Below are 17954 nucleotides of genomic sequence, written 5' to 3' on the forward strand. Positions count from 1 at the left end.
ATTCGATCGACATCTTGTATCTATAAGAAAAACAAAATGAGTATGGATCAAAAGTATCACACTATCGCAAGGTATATGTGCCATGTATATTCTAGACTCAATAAGCGTTTTGTTAGTCTTAGAATCGACTAAACCATGGCTCTGATATCACTAAACGTAACAGCCCTAACTCATCTCTGTTGTCAAATTAGGGTTACTGAGCATTACAGTACAATTCAAAACATTTAACTTCAAATAGAAACTATTAATTAAATTAAATACTAACATTCAAACACACATTACATGCATAGCATAAGTACACTTATGGGCCTTAAATTGAGCCTACGAGGCCTTAAAAATAGTTTGGGAACATTCCGAGACCATTCTAAAACAAAACAAGAAATTTAGGAAAAATTGGAAAATTGTGAAAACAGGTGTCGCATGGCCATGTGGCCAAGCCGTGTGACATGACCTAGACTGTGTGGCTTGAAAACATGGCCATGTAATAAACCATGTACAATTCAATGTATGGGATACACGATCGTGTCCCAACCTGTGTGCCCACCTGTGTGGGTATTTGATATTGGGTCACATGGCCTGTCATAGACCATGTGTGTGTTCGATGTTGGGTCACATGGTCGTGTAACTCTCTAACATTGTGTGGACTACCCTACACCTAAAATTCAATAAGACACATGGTCGTGTGAGGAGGTCGTATGTGGCACACGGCCGTGTGACAGCCTGTGTATAGCTAAAAGAATTCATTTTCAAGCCAAAACAACCTTTCTTCCTTGGACACCAAGCCATTCTATTTCCAACCAAAATGACCTATTCAAAAACACATTAAACACACTTAAAAAATACCAAATTCATACAACTTAAGTGTCAACCTAATGTGTCCTCATTGGCATCGTAATTGTTATACATATACCATTAACGTAACACCTAAAGATTACCATCATACACTTGCTATTCAACTAACAATCATGTTCACAATTTGTCAAGAACCAAAACACATACCAAAATCAAATCAAACATGTCAAACATCATAAAATACCTACCCAATTAACCATACCACATTTATTACATCATTAAAGAGACCAAATCAAAATAATGCCTAAAAAAAGGCACAAACATAGATAAACATCCATACCAAAATAGTATCAACAAAACACCAATTCATAGCCATATACTCTTAATTACAATTCAACTAATATGTTAACCTTAACCACATCAAGCCCTATATACATGCCACAATCAAAATGACCCAAAGACAAAAGCTATGAAAAAGAGTTTGGATAGTGTGAGCGTTGAAGTTGATCTGTCTGACCCATTTTGCAAAATGTTAAGTACAGAAAACAAAACAAAATAGGTAAGCTTATGAAGCTTAGTAAGTCTATAGTTAAAATCCAATTCAACTTACCTTAATTTATAACTGATCACTAATAAAACTTAAATCATTATAACCCTGAAAACTATTTCCAAAGTCACATATCATTAGGACCGAAACATTCAATAATATAATTCAATATACACAATGGATCAAACTAAAGTAATCCAGACTTCCATAAATATACATATATACGCTTACGTATCATTATACTTAGATCCAATTCAAAGAGTAATTTAACATTTAAACACAACATTTCATGGCCCATTAAACTATAAAAAATTGACTAAGATACTTGGGTTTCCCCAAAACACACCAGAGAGCATCGGAATGCTAACAGAGGCACAGAAGTGCAATCCCGTACAAATGTGTGTACTAACCTTATTGGTATACCAGTCGTATCCTATTTGTTTACTACATTCAACTGGGTATTATACTTAAATTAAAGACATTAACAATCAGAGGCACTTCACAATATTCATCCATATTTTATAGATTCATAAAACTCATTTAAGTAACATATTATCATAATTTTCACCAATTATCGAATATTTGTCTCACTTGTACCAAATCACAGTATCTAAAGATTTTAACTTAATAACAAATTTTCATATTGATACAAATTAAATCAACACACATTAACACAATATATAAGTAATAACACATATATTTTATACTACGAACTTACCTATATTATGTTTTTGGTTGAGTCGTAGGGATTAATCTGCGATTTTCTCTTTTCCCAAGTTATTCTTCGTACGATTCAATTCTTGATCTATATAATGATTAAATTCAATATATCAATTTCAAATATACTATCAAACTTATCTTTATGCATATACCCTTAATTTTCATTATTTACACATTTTTCCTAAAGTTTTACATTTTTTTCAATTTAGTCTCTAAATCCAAAATTCAAAATTTATCAAAATTTCACAATTTCCCATGCTAGCCGAATTTCTTCCAATACTAGTACAGCCATATTCATTCAAAATTCACAATTATTTCACATCAATTTTAATATTTTATGAAATTAGTCCTTTAACTAAAAAATAACAAAAATCACTTCACAAACTAGTCTAAATCAACAACCAAGACTACAAATTCATCATTTAACATCAAGAATAACTAAGGTTCATTAATGGTAAAATCCAAAATCTTTACCAGTTTCAAAAACGAAGATACGAGTTAGCTGGACCTAGATACAACAATTTCAAAAATATAAAAATTACAAGAAACGTACCCAAAACATACTTACACGCAATAGCCAACAATGGCCGAACCTCCAAGCTTCAACAGTGGAGTTCTTTCTCTTCCATGGTGGTTTAGCAATTAGGAAGATGACAATATTTCATTTTATTTTTACTTAATTTTCATTTCACTAATTAGGACTTTACCCTTTTGATTTAGCATGTATTTTTAACTAATTCAAGGTCCAAAACTATCCATCTAACCTTACTATGGTTTAATTATCAAATAATTCCTTCCTCATTTAATAAATAAGTCATCTAATCATTATTATTTAGTAAGATTAGATTTTGTGTCTTTATAAATTAGTCTTTTTTATTTAATTAACTAATTAAACAATAAAATTTTCGAACCGAACCTTCACATACCTAAATAATAACTCCGTAAATATTTAATAATAATATTTATTATCTTAGTTTGCAGAAACGAAGTCCCAATACCTTTTTTTCAAAACAACTCAACTTTCGGGACAACCACTTTTTCTATCCATTTAAACAATTAACTAAAATTCGTCAAATCAAAATATATTATAAATTATAATTGTCTCATATAACTTAAATATTAATTATTACAAATTTACTCGTCGGATTTATGGTATCGAAACCACTGTTTCTTACACTATTGAAAATGGGTTGTTATAACTCTTGTATAACTTTAGGGGACACGTGGATGCATCTATTCATGGATAGGGCAGTGGCGAATGACAATGGCATGCCTCTACTGGTGGCATGTTGTGTGATCATCAATGGAATTGGATCTTTGGGTTTACTCGCTATCTAGGACAAAATACTATATTTGAGGTTGAATTATGGGCAATTTTAGATGGTCTTTGAATCCTACTTAGGAAAGGAATTAGAAGAGTAACAATCCAATCCGATAATATGGAGGTGGTGAGAGTCTTGAGGGATGAGGTTATAATGGATTCAGGAATCACATTACTTAGAAGAATTCAATAGATTATGAGAACTAAAAGGCAATGCTAGATTAGATACATTCTTAGAGAGAACAATTTAGTAGTTGATTACTTGGCTAAGCTCATTTTAGCATGGAGGTCAAGTTTACAAATTTTTGATGATGCGCCAAATGAAGTTTTGAAGACTTTGCAACAAGACAAAGCCAGTGCAGCTTTTGCTCAATTTAATCTAATGTAATTGTTTTATCTTGTTTTTTTTTCACCAAAAAAAAAAGAATAATAAAGAATTCTCTTAAATTATCTAAATTTATTTCTCTTTAAATCATATGCAAATTTGAATACTAATATTTGAATAATGTGTGGATACTAGACAATTTTAGATTTGACTTATGATGTTTAAAAGTTATAAATATCACATCGGTTATTAACTTATCATCTCTTTTTATAATTATTTAATTAGGTGTTGTTTGATAAAATGAAATTTTAAGTTATAAATTTAAAATAAATTTAAGTTATAAAAATAAGATTTGTAAAAATTGAAGTTATAAATTTTTTGGTATATTATTTAAAATATTTGATAAATGTAAATTTTAAAAATAAAGTATTAAAGGATGATATATTATTTAAAATATAAAATAATTATTTTTTCACATTAAGTGATAAGTAGATCTTGATTTATTATTATTTGGATTATTTTGAGACAAAATCATTTCAGCTAAGGAAATAGAATAAACTAATTATGTATTAATTCTTTGTAGTTTTGCTAATACTAACCAATTAGGATGGCAATTGTAACAACTTTACTCAACCTGATCGTCGAGTCCAGTATGGAGTGTCACAACTGAATTGGGTTCGTGTACAAGATTAGAACTCTTTTTTTTTTTTAAATCAAACCGTATTACCTATTTATTTAAAATCAGACTCTAAGGGAACTATATAGTTACAATATATTTGACCCTAAGGTGAAGCCTCTAAAAGTAACCTCTTACTATGTGCATGACACTTTACTAATGGTGCTCATTCATCTAACACAGTTTAGCATGGTCCCTCCTCGAGTTCCTTATCCCACTAATCTTGCAACCACAAGTCAAGACCTTTTGTAAGCTCGAATGAACATAGTGAGTTTCTTTACTATATTACACAAAAATAGACCCAACATTATAGGGAATTTCAAATAGAATGAACCAAACAAACTACTCCATGTTTCTTTTTAACGATCTCAATTTATCTGGGGTGTCAAACTCCTGTTCAATGTTTGTCTATCTTTAATGGTGGAGTGATCGCTGATCGATCTTTACTTGGTTGGCTTATAACCTTTTGACTACCTAAGGTGGGTTCTAGTTGATTTATCTTCCTTGTGGATTCCCACCCTCTTTTTCACAATTTGCCAATTGTATTTGTTTTCCTCTCAATTCCTTTCATGCATATCCTTTCAGAATTCATCCTGGCCCATGAACACGCCACAACTTTAGTGCATACACTAATATTCTGTCCATGAGACCTATCTACTCATAAGGCCTACTAAAAAGGACCACGCACATTGGTTTTCTTATTTGGGTTCATCCTTTCTGTTTTCACCCCTCTCTCAGGTTGCAATGTTGTTCAGATTGCTCCCTTGTATTCCACCCTAATTATGATATCTTGCTTTTGAGGTAAAACATGCTCATCTGCTGTGGACTGCTTTGGCCTATAGTACTCAGTAATCAGTCATCTGAATGACCATCCGAGTTCATGATTTTTCTTACATACCGATTCCCTATGGAACTAGTCATTTGGCTGGTACTTTTACACTAGTTTCCCCTTAAAGAGGAAAAGTCTTGACAAACATATCTGTCATTCGATATTTTCCATTTTTGGCAAATCTCTCTATCATTGGGTTCTAACTAACCCCCTACTTTTCCTTATGGACTATCTAACATATTTTCAATCAATCATTAGCATACAAGGTTCCCTGAGCACTCTCTAGAGATTCTTAATGGTGGATCCTTATCTACGATATTCGAATAACATTCTTTCATTCGCCAGTACACAGGTACCACTAGCACGTTCTCTCTCGTGATTGTTTCTTGCTGGGTTACCACCTATATGACCTACTAGCTTTCATGACTACTATTTTAGCCTCCTTTTGCGACTTCTATTACATTTTCCATTCATCAGCGGATTCCTCCAACTTGCTAGCTAACTATTGCATGTCCATACTTTCATTTTCCTTCTAACCCTTTTATTCTTGTTTGTAGGATTTCCCACGATTAATGTCTAGCAAACTATTTCCCCTTTTCCACTACTTTAAACTGGTTTGGTAGATCCCTTAAATCCTCTTGCCAAGACTTGCATTGTTCTTTTAACTCTTTTCCCATATATGTGGTTTACCATTATTACCATCTAGGCAGTCTACCCCGTGTTTAATGCCTGGTAGACTTTGTTGATTCCATAGCCGAGCTATAGTCTTAAACCCTTTCACCCCATGTTTAATGTCCTGATGGATGTCCCTGTGTTTATTATCTCTGTAGACTACCTCGTATTTACTTTTCTGGTGGATACCTCGTATTTACCATCCTGACAAACTACCTCATGTTTATTGTCCCGATGGATTATGCTGGTTGCCACAGCTAAGCTATGGTTTTACATGTTAGACCTCTTTTGAGGTGTCGCCCTATAGAACCTTATCGCCATCACGGTGTCGTCCCATAGAGCTTGCTAACCACCATCATGGTGTTCCTCTATGAAACCTAAGATCTATAGATATTGACCTATCTCATATCCACCTTAATGCTCGAACACCGAAGTGTTCCCCTCGCAAGGCTTGGAGCTTTGCACATCACGATTTACACTCAATAACACCGTATGGAGGTATCTAAAAGGAATCCCATTTTCCCTATTCCTCTATCCATTCCTCCATTTCGCCATTCCTAAACTTGATGCTCAAACACTGCAGTGTCCCTTCCCCAAGGCCCAAAGCTTCACATATCATGGTTTCCACTTAGCAATACCATATGGCGGTATCTAGCAGAATCACCATTTTTCCCATCCTAACTTCCTCTAGCCCTTATATAATTCCCTTCTGTATTCCACAATAAATGAACATACATTACATGAAATTTATAAACATATTTTCATAACGACACATTGACGAATACTCATAAACCTACTCAACCTTATACAAACAAGTATTCTCAAGCAACAAAGATAATGCATTATCATGGAACTCATAAACTCATTATGGAATTAACACATGTTCGTACCAAACACATAGCATCCCAAAGACAGAGTATAGAAATTCACCTGATGCTTCTTTGCCTTATCAACTTAGCTTTTCCAAATGCCAAAGCTTCCATCCTCCTAGCAGCTAAACATAACAACCAAAATAATGAATTAAAATCAATATTCTCAGCTTAAAACTCAGTTTTCTAGAAACATGTAGAACCCCAAAAGTGGTTTCTGAAAATCCTTATATTCATTTTCTTAACCTTATGTATATAGAAGGACTAAGAACCTTACTAGCTTATTGGATTCTCTACATTTCCAACTCAAACCTCATGATCACTACTCCATGTAGAGCTTCCCATAACTATCTCTTCTTTGAAGCAACCAAGGAAAAAGATGAAGAAGAGAGAAAAATGAAACAAAAGTGAGAAGAATTCTTATCGAGAAGTCCTTTCCCAACTATATATAGTCATTCTCGCTCGATTACCAACCCTATAGAAACCATTTGATGGTAATCATTGTGTCTCCCACTAAGGAACCAATTAGTTCCAATCTGACTGAGTCAGAATTGGATTTCAACCATGCTCAATTCAGTCACTAAGTTTTCTTATTTTTTTAGTAGAGGCTGCCAACCTACAGCTTCTTTTAATTTAACCTCCCAAATTGTTCATAATTTTCGTGTTTAAAGGAAACTAAGTGTGACATCAATAGAGCGGAGCGAGGTGGAGAAAATATTGCTAAATTCACCAACGTTTCACAGTTGATATGTTGTGCTTCATCACCCGCTCTGTTCCACTATGGATGTATAAATTTGGAAACAACTACCACCTTTATGGATGTTGGATGTATCTATTCTCGCTCCACTCCATTTCAATTTAATTTTGCCTACTTTTCTTTAATATTTTCAATATTTTTAATGTTAAATAAATATTCAAACATAAAATATATGAATTTTTTCTATATTACATAATTACATTTCGAGTAAACTACATTACAGGTCACTCTAAAATAGCGTCGTTCCTATCTTGGTCACTCTAAATTTTTTTTATCAATTTAGTCACTCTAATTAAGATAATTGCTCAAATTGATCACCACCGTTAAAAATTTAATTAATCCATTAACAAATTGCTAATGTGACATTTATTGACTTTTGACCAAAGCTAAGGACCTTTTATAATAAGCCAAAAGCATTGTTTTTGGTTTATTTGCAGCATAAGAACTACCAATCCTCATCGCTGCCAACACCATAATTAGAATCATCAATCCTCATCGTTGTTCATCCTTTACTCCCCTATTTCTATCTCTCCTCACTCCACCACCCCTGTACCATAAGAACCACATTACACGACTGTTTCTCCAACATGGGTGATGTAGTTATCCAATGAATTTAAGAAATAAATGTCGGTATCATTGTCATAATCTTTCCTTCAATTTTTCTTGGAATCCAAGTGTTTGTATACACTAGTTATTTATTTTTGTTAAATTCAACATATATGCGTCTACAACCATATGAAATTACTTTCTTTTGGAAGGCTCATCTCTTCTTGATTTGGATTCTATAGCTTTTTTCTTTGCTTCTGGTGCCACCTAGATAAATGGTTTAAGATTATATGAGGGGAATAGTATATATGTCCTTTCATTATATCAAACATTCAAGTATTATATCAAGTATAGATTCCAACCATGAAAGTTGCAAAACAACGACTAAGTACAAAGAAAAAACCATGGGAATTGTATCACTTAAAGGCCACAACAAAAAGTCAAAGGAAGAAATAGCCTATCAATTCTATTTTTGTCAGAGGAAAGTAACCCATCTAAAATGAAAAAGTGACCCAAAACAAACCATTAAATAGAATAAAAGGTTCACCTCAAGGAGATCACTAATTGGTAATGTGATGTCCCTTGTTTCTCTAGCTTCCTCCAGATTTTTCATTTCCTTCTACAAAATTACATGATAGAGACAAATATAGATAACTAATGTATATAGACATTTGGATTCCAAGAAAAATTGAAGAAGAGATACAACCAATGATACCTACATCCATTTCTTAAATTCATCGGATAACTACATCACCCATGTTGGAAAAGCAGTCATATAAGGTGGTTCTTATGGTACGAGGGTGGTGGAGGGAGGAGCAATACTGACGGGTGTGCAGGAGATGGGCAACAATGAGGATTTGTGGTCCTTTAGGTGGGTGTAGGGTAGTAAAGAAGATTGGTAGTTCTTATGTTGCAAATAAACTAAAAAAAATGTTTTGACTAATTATAAAGAGATCCCTAACTTTAGTCAAAAGTAAAAGAAAATAAAAAATACCACATCAATAATCCATTGATGGATTAATGGAATTTTTAACGATAATGACCGATTTGAGCAATTATCTTAATTAGAATTACTAAATTGACAAAAATAATTTAACGTGACCAAAATAGGAACGACACTATTTTAGAGTGACCTAAGGTGTAGTTTAACCTGACATTTTTACCCTTTTAATAGTTTATATATACAATGATAAAATGGTAATTTCATATAGTGGAGTAGGACAGTATGGGGTTGTAACGACCCAAAATTTATTGGTGTCGAAAAATGCGGTTTTGGAGTATCATTTCTATAAATCGAGTCCATAAATATAAAATAAAAATATTCATGGAGTTATTATAAAAATAGATTGAAATTCAGTTAAGTAATTTAGTCGAAAAATGGTTAATTAAGGCCCAATAACTAAATTATAAAAATCCAATCGCTATAAATTTTTAATTAGAAAAAGACTTGGGGACATAAATAACAATTAAGTAAAGGACCAAAATAGTAAATAAACCAATTTGCAATATGAGATAGTGGATCTTGATGATGATTCCCATTAAAGATTAATTTATTATTAAACTAAGATTAATTAAAGTAAAAACATAATTAATGATGCTAATTAACATTTAATCTTTGTATATATAATAAAAATTAGTGGAAGATGACATCTAACGCCCTCAACCTAACCTTATTCACTGGTCCAAATCTCAAATATTACCATGTAAACCACTTAATCAAAATTTACAAAAAATTAAATAATTACTCCTTTCGTAAAACATTTTTCTTACTATTTTACTTAAAGACTCCATATTAAAACAAAAGGAAAGTAATTCAATTTTAATATATTGTATAGGACTTGTTACAATTTATTACAACACATGGGTTTACTAAAGACAGACTCCCAAGATGTAGTCTAAGTAAACTATATGCATAATATCCACTTTGCTACAACTTTAGTGCATTCCTGGCGTAGTCCTTCCTGTGACAGCCCAAAATTGACCCTAGTCAGAATGTGGTTTCGGGACCACAAAACCGAGGCATAAAAATAATTCAAAATTTATTTTGATGCCTATAATATGTATGCTCATGTATGACATTTTTGATGATTGATTTAGTGTTATAAAGGTGAATTCCACTAGAGAGGACTTAGTAGTGAACTTTGAAAGTACGATAGGAAATGTGTGATGACTAATTAAAGCATGCATGCAAAATAATGGACTTGCATGTCAAATTCCCCTTTATAGGTGGTGGCGGCCATGACATGGGTTATGGGCAAAGAAAACATGTTGAAACATGTTTTGTTAATGGAGCATGAAAGAAATGATTAATAATTAGATGTGGGAAGAGAAACAAAAAAAAAAATGTGTGTGAGAGTGTAGCATTCCCCCCATTGTTGCAGTGCAACTAAGAAGGAAAACAAAAATTTTTGTTCATCCTTGTTCTCTCCTTTTGGCCGAAAATACTAAGGGAAGAAGAGATTTTTGCTTCATTTTATTTGTTTAGAAGAGATCTAGAAGGAGATTTGGCTAAACTTGCACCAAGATTAAGGTATGTATGAGGTTGTGTCATGAGATTCATGCATGTTTTAGTTGCCAACTTGATGTTCATGTTAGCCATGGTTCAAATCCTTGTTATGCCATGGAAGTGGTATTTGGTCAAAGTTGATATTGTGATAAAGCCATTGCATGCTAAGTGTGAAGCTTGATGATGATGCATGCAATGATGGGTTGTCTACTCTTGAAATTTCTTTGTAGCCATCTTGAGTAAGACATTGAGTTTTCTTTTGTTTAACCATGATTGAAGTTGAAAAGGGCATGATTGTGATGTATTCGACCATGATGCATTCATGAGCATGGTTCATGCTTCTTGCATGTTAGTTAAAATTTGTGTTTTGGATGGCTAGGGACACCTTGAAATTGACCATGCACATATATGTATATATATGTTTGCACATGATGTTTTGGTTATGAAGTAAGTGATGAATATGTTTGTTTAAAGAAGAAAATGTTGAAGAATGTTTGTGAAATTGCAAGTACATTCGGCCTAGTACACATATGATGTGGAAATCTTGGAATTTATTGTTGATTTGGTGCAAGTATGACTAAGTATAATCGGCCATATGAGTGCTTGATGCTATATTATAAGTATTAAGCCACAATATGTAAAACATTAACTAGTAAAATGCATGCTGTTTTTGTGTGGTATTAAGTGTATAATTGGCCTCAAATTGGACAAGTATATTCGGCCTTAGGTAGCCTATTGATGGCCTTAGCTTTTCCTTGATGCTTGAATGAATTGTATTGAATTGCTTGATGTAGTATAAAATGTGCATGACCATTGTGTATTCAAGCTAAAGGGTGGCCATATGACCATTTAAACTCCTTGTCATATTCGGCCATAAGCTAGCATAATGAGGTTTTAATAAATTGAATTTGTTTGAATTAGCTCAAGAGCTTAGAGGGCCACAATTGGACAAGGAGAATGAAAAAGTGATCGAATAGCCGTAAAAGCCGTTCGACAACATCCGAGGTAAGTCCTCAAGAAGTGACCCTACTTGAATTATGTGAAATGAAATATGGATGTGTAATGATTATTGATTTATGTGTGTATGAGTATTTGAATGATATCCGGGCTAAGTCCCGACGACATTTATGCTGGAAATTATATCCGGGTTAAGACCCGAAGGCAATTGTGCTAGTGGCTACATCCGGGCTAAGACCCGAAGGCATTCGTGCGAGTCGTTCTATCCGGCTAAGACCAAGGCATTCGTGTGCGTGGTTATATCCGGTTGTATTCCGAAGAAGCTTGGGCTGGAGGTGAGTGTTGGCTGCTGTAATAAATTCCATTAGTACGCTCGAAAAGCCCAAAGAATAAGGTATGATTATATGTGCATTGGAAAAGTCGACATGCTTGAGCAACATTCGCTCAATCGACTAACGAATTTCAGCTATTGAATTGGTTGATACCTTGTGAAAGTATATAATGATGAAGTGTGAAGTAAGAATGATTATGTGAATGTGTATTAATGAAATGATGCATTTGGCTATGTGAATGTATTGCTTTAATTAAAGCTGATTTTATTCCTTGAGACTTACTAAGCATAAAAATGCTTACCCGTTGCTTTGGCTCTCTGTTTTATAGATTTTGCTCGATAGCAATCGGATTCGGGATCATTAAAGTCGAAGTCATCTACACTATCAAAGCCTCCATTTTGGTATAAATTTTGGTTGAACTTTGAAATGGCATGTATAGGACTACCCTTGTTGGTTCAAATATGTTGTGATGTATATGTGTACGGCCATGCGAAAATGGCTCGTAAAAGTGAAGTACGAACTTAGACTATTTGCGGTTTGTATATATATATATGGTGCCATGATGTGATTATGGATTGGAAATGGGAGTGTTGGTCACATGATCAGCCATTGGTATGGTTAAAATGATCATATGTGAACCTATGTATGGCAAGACTAGTTGGTTCATGGAGACTACAAAATAGGTAAGACGTACCTTAAAAACAGATGCTGCCAGCTGCAGTGACGTGAATGTGAAAAATCACCAAAATTCGTAGGAGTGGTATTAAATAGTGAATAAGCTATGTAAATGAACCTTGATGAGTCTACTTTCATATGGAAGAAACGAAACGGTCATAGGAGTCACATGTTAAGAGATATTAAAGCTATTGTGAGACAGGGCCAGAACGGTTTCTGGGTCCCCTGTCGCAAATTTAAAAATTTACTATAAATTATCCAGAAAGCATTAGGAGTCATGGATTATATGTACAGATTCCATTTTGAGTCTAGTTTCATTAGAAACAAACGGCACCAATATTAAAGCCCTGTACAGAGAGATATTCAAGTTGTAACGCGCGGAGGTCAGAGCAGTCGATCCCTGTAACATGGGTGACTTTAACTAATAAACTGTACCAATTGGCCCAACCAAAAATTCTAGAAATAAATCCATGGATGGATATATGAGTCTAAATTCAGGGAAAATTTATGAAACCAGTTTCCGAGTTTTGAAACTCGAGATATGATTTTTAAGGCGACAGTGACGCAGTTTTCCAGCCTGACTGGAAATGTCAATTGGTGGGCGAAATATGTGGATTTGGCTTGTTAACCCCTCGTGTCCGACACCGGCGATGGTCTCGGGTTCGGGGTGTTACAATTTTATTGGTATCAGAGCCACGGTTTAGTCGATTCTAGGACTACCGTGATGTGTTTGGGGTCTAGCTATACATGCCATTAAATGATGAATCGATAGTGTGGTGATTTCGACAATTTGACTTTGTGTTTGTTTATAGTAATGGATCCGATCCCAACCGAAGCGATAGCTGATGATGTGGAGAGTGTGACGCCTTGCTCCCGCAAGGGAGGGAATGGCGGACTCTCAACCTATGGCCAGCAATCCGAATGATGAGGCTAGGCAAGCCTTTTATAGTGTGATGAATGATTGGTTTAACCAATACATTCGAACTAACACTACTGTTCCACAACCTCCATTCCCGACAAATGCAACCCCACACCTACAATACCTTGATGCTGACCAAATAAGGTCAAGTAAGCCCCCAGTCGACAGGATTCGAAAACATGGGGCCATTGAATTTAAAGCTACGGATGATGATGATGCCGAGCGAGCTGAATTTTGGTTGGACAACACTATCCGGGTGCTCGATGAGCTATCTTGTACACCCGATGAGTGCTTAAAGTGTACCATCTCCTTGCTACGTGATTCCGCCTACTATTGCTGGAGTACTCTGACTTCTGTGGTGCCTAGAGAGCAAGTGACTTGGGAATTCTTTCAAACCGAGTTCCGAAAAAAGTATATTAGTCAGAGATTCATCGACCAAAAGCGAAGGGAATTTCTTGATCTTAAGCAAGGTTTTATGTTAGTTACCGACTATGAACGAAAATTTGTGAGGCTTAGCCGATACGCGCGAGAATGCATTTCGTCCAAAGCTATTATGTGTAAACGCTTTGAGGATGGGCTGAATGATGATATAAGGATGTTCGTTGGCATTCTCGAAATACGAGAGTTCGTAGTACTTGTTGAGCGAGCTTGTAAAGCCGAAGAGCTTAGAAAAGAGAAACAAAAAGTTGATGTGGGAACTAGAGAATTCCGAAAAAGGTCCTCGGGAAAGTCTCTTCAACAGGTATCGAAGAGATTTCGAGATGATGTGAGCCGGTCTAGAGGCGCTACGGTATTTTCTAGACGAGGACCCGATCGACCCCCTGTGACCACACGAGTCACTTCGATCGCCAGTGGTGGAAATGATCGCCGAGAGAGGGCGAGTGTCTCGCATTGTGGCAAATGGCATTCGGGAGCTGTTGGTTCCGTGATCGCTCTGCTATAAGTGCGGATCGGCCGACCACCTTATGAAGGATTGCCGGGGTTGCTTGAACAAAATGTAAGTCGAGTGGAAACCCGGTGCTACCATCGCCGAGGTAGGCCACCTAGAAATGTGGGCAATGTTAGTGGCGGTCGAGAGGATCTAGAGATGCTACCATCGATCCGAGGCTCGGGCTCTGCTAGGACTTATGCCATACTGCACGCCGAGGATGCTGCCTCTCCGGATGTCACTACCGGTACTTTCACTCTTTTCAACACTAATGTGATTGCTTTGATTGACCCCGGTTCTACTCATTCTTATATATGTGAAACCTTAGCATCCAAAGAAGACTTTGCCTATTGAGTCTCTTGAGTTTGTAATTCGGTGTCAAACCCTTGGGTCATTACGTGCTTGTCAACAAAGTGTGCAAGAAAAGTCCCCTAGTGTTCCGAGGTTCTTGTTTTCCGGCGGACTTGATGCTTTTGCCGTTCGATGAATTCAACGTTATTCTTGGTTTGGATTGGTTGACCATGCACGATGCGGTTGTAAATTGCAAAAGCAAGACTATCGATTTGAGGTGCGCGAATAACGAGATAATTCGGGTTGAGTCTACGGACTTAAAGGGGTTGCCAGCTGTAATATCAGCAATGTTGGCCCGGAAATATGTAAGAAAAGGGTGCGAAGCGTACCTTGCGTATGTGCTCGATGACAAGGAATCAGAAAAGAAACACGAATCGTGCCGTGGTTTGTGAATACCGGATGTTTTCCTCGAAGAATTGTCGGGTTTACCACTGTTCGGAAATAGAATTTGGCATCGAATTGGTACCGGTACCACTCCAATTTCGATAGCTCCGTATCGTATGGCGCCAATGAATTAAAGGAGTTGAAAGCTCGATTGCAAGAATTGGTGGATAGAGGTTTTGCTCGCCGAGTTTTTCGCCTTGGGTGCGCCGGTGTTGTTTGTGAAAAGAAGGATGGAACCATGCGGTTGTGCATCGACTATCGTCGACTTAATAAAGCGGCGATAAAGAACAAATATCCGTTACCACGTATCGATGACTTGTTCGATCAACTGAAGGAGCCTCGGTGTTCTCGAAAATAGATTTGAGATCGGGCTATTATCAATTGCGAATCCGAGATTCGGACGTGCCCAAGACCGCCTTGAGCGAGATATAGTCACTATGAGTTCCTAGTGATGCCGTTTGGGCTTACTAATGCCCTGCGGTATTTATGGATTTAATGAATCGGATCTTGAGACCATATTTGGATCGATTAAGTAGTCGTGTTCATTGATGACATCTTGGTCTATTCAAGAAATGAGACCGAACATGCTGAACACACGAGGTTAGTCTGCAAATTTTACGGGATAAGCAATTATATGCTAAGTTCAGCAAGTGTGAGTTCGGTTAAGAGAGGTTAGCTTCTTGGGTCATGTGGTATCTCAGATCGGTATTCGAGTCGACCGAATAAAATTTCAGCCATACTTAATTGGAAGCCTTCGAGAAATATTACCGAGGTTCGGAGCTTTTTGGGGCTTGGTTATTCAAACGATTTATAAAGGTTTCTCAACGATAGCACGCCGATGACGAAGCTTACTCCAAAAGGATGTTAAGTTCGAATGGACGGAGAAATGTCGGAAAAGTTTCGATCAACTGAAAACTTATTTGACGGAGCCCCAATTCTAGTGCAACCCGAATCGGCAAAGAGTTTGTCATCTATAGTGACGCCTCCTCCTTGGGTTAGGTTGCGTATTGATGCAAGAAGGTCAAGTTGTGGCCTATCGTCGAGGCAATTAAAGCCACACGAGAAAAATTATCCGACCCATGATCTCGAATTAGCTGCCATCGTATTCGCCTTAAAGATTTGGCGACATTACTTATTTGGTGAGAAGTGCCATGTGTACTCGGATCACAAAAGTCTCAAATATTTGATGACCCAAAGAGACTTAAATCTGCGACAAAGACGTTGGCTCGAGCTGTTAAAGGATTATGAGCTGGTCATTGACTATCACCCCGGAAAGGCGAATGTGGTTGCGGATGCCTTGAGTCGTAAATCATTATTCACTTTACGAGCGATGAATGTGCACTTGTCTGTTCGATCCGACAGTGTGTTAGTAGCTGAATTGAAAGCCAAACCACTATTGATGCATCAAATTCGAGAAGCTCAGAAAGTCGACGACAAGTTGGTGCAAAACAGTGAGTGTGTTCGAACAAGGACTCGGAGTTTCAAATCGATGATGACGATTGTTTGATGTTCAAAGGTCGTCTGTGTGTTCCAAAGAATTCGGAACTCATTTCGATAATTTTGAACGAAGCCCATTGTAGCCGAATGGCAATCCACCCGGGGAGTATGAAGATGTACAACGATTTGAAACGTCGGTTTAGGTGGCATGGTATGAAACGAGACATCTCCGACTTTGTTTCGAGATGCTTAATATGTCAACAAGTGAAAGCGGAACATCAAGTGCCTTCAGGATTACTTCAGCCAATCACGATACCCGAGTGGAAATGGGATCGAGTCACAATGGACTTTGTATCCGGACTGCCCTTGTCAGTGAGTAAGAAGGATGCGGTTTGGGTCGTTGTAGATAGATTGACTAAGTCGGCTCACTTTGTCCCGTGACGCACGGACTTTTCAATGGACAAACTAGCCGAACTGTACGTTTCTCAGATTGTGAGATTGCACGGGGTGCCTATTTCCATCGTGTCGGATAGAGATCTGAGGTTTACCTCACGATTTTGGAAAAAGTTGCAAGAAGCTTTGGGTACCAAGTTGCATTTCAGCACCGCCTTTCACCCCCAAACCGATGGTCAATCCGGCGGATAATTCGAGATACTTGAGGATATGTTGAGATGTTGCGTCCTCGAGTTTAGTGGTTCATGGGAACGGTATTTGCCGATGATTGAATTCGCTTACAACAACAGCTTTCAATCAAGTATTAAGATGGCACCCTACGAGGCTTTGTACGGTCGTAAATGCCGTACACCATTGTTTTGGACTGAGCTCGGTGAAAGCAAAATTTTGGGTGGATTTGATTAGAGATCTTTGAGCAGAAAGTGAAAGTAATCCGTGAAAGTCTGAAGATAGCCTCCGATCGTCAGAAGTCGTACGCGGATCTGAAGCGTAAGGACATCGAGTATCAGGTGGGAGATAAAGTGTTTCTCAAGGTATCGCCTTGGAAAATGTAACACCCCTTACCCGTTACCGTCGCCGGAACAGGATACAAGGTATTACCAGAACATAACATATACCAAGATAGAAATATGTCATCCCATTTGATAATGCATCGTATAACATATATCTTGAACAATATTAGCCAACTTTTATGGCTTGTACAAAGTAATGGTCGAAATCTTGTAACTAATATTTTAAACCTAGACAAATATGACACATAACAAAATAATTTTTGCCTACTATACATGCCATAATTCAAAACATTTAGTTCAAATACCCCAAAGTATGATAGTGCGGGTAGATCTTCACGATCCTTGACTCTGAGCAAGTGGAGAACACTATAAGACAAAAGAGAGAAAACGAAGTAAGCTTATAGCTTAGTAAGTAGTATGTAAATACTAATTTAAGAATCTAACAT

The sequence above is a fragment of the Gossypium arboreum genome, chromosome 12, assembly GCF_025698485.1.
Source record: "Gossypium arboreum isolate Shixiya-1 chromosome 12, ASM2569848v2, whole genome shotgun sequence".
Classification (NCBI taxonomy): domain Eukaryota; kingdom Viridiplantae; phylum Streptophyta; class Magnoliopsida; order Malvales; family Malvaceae; genus Gossypium; species Gossypium arboreum.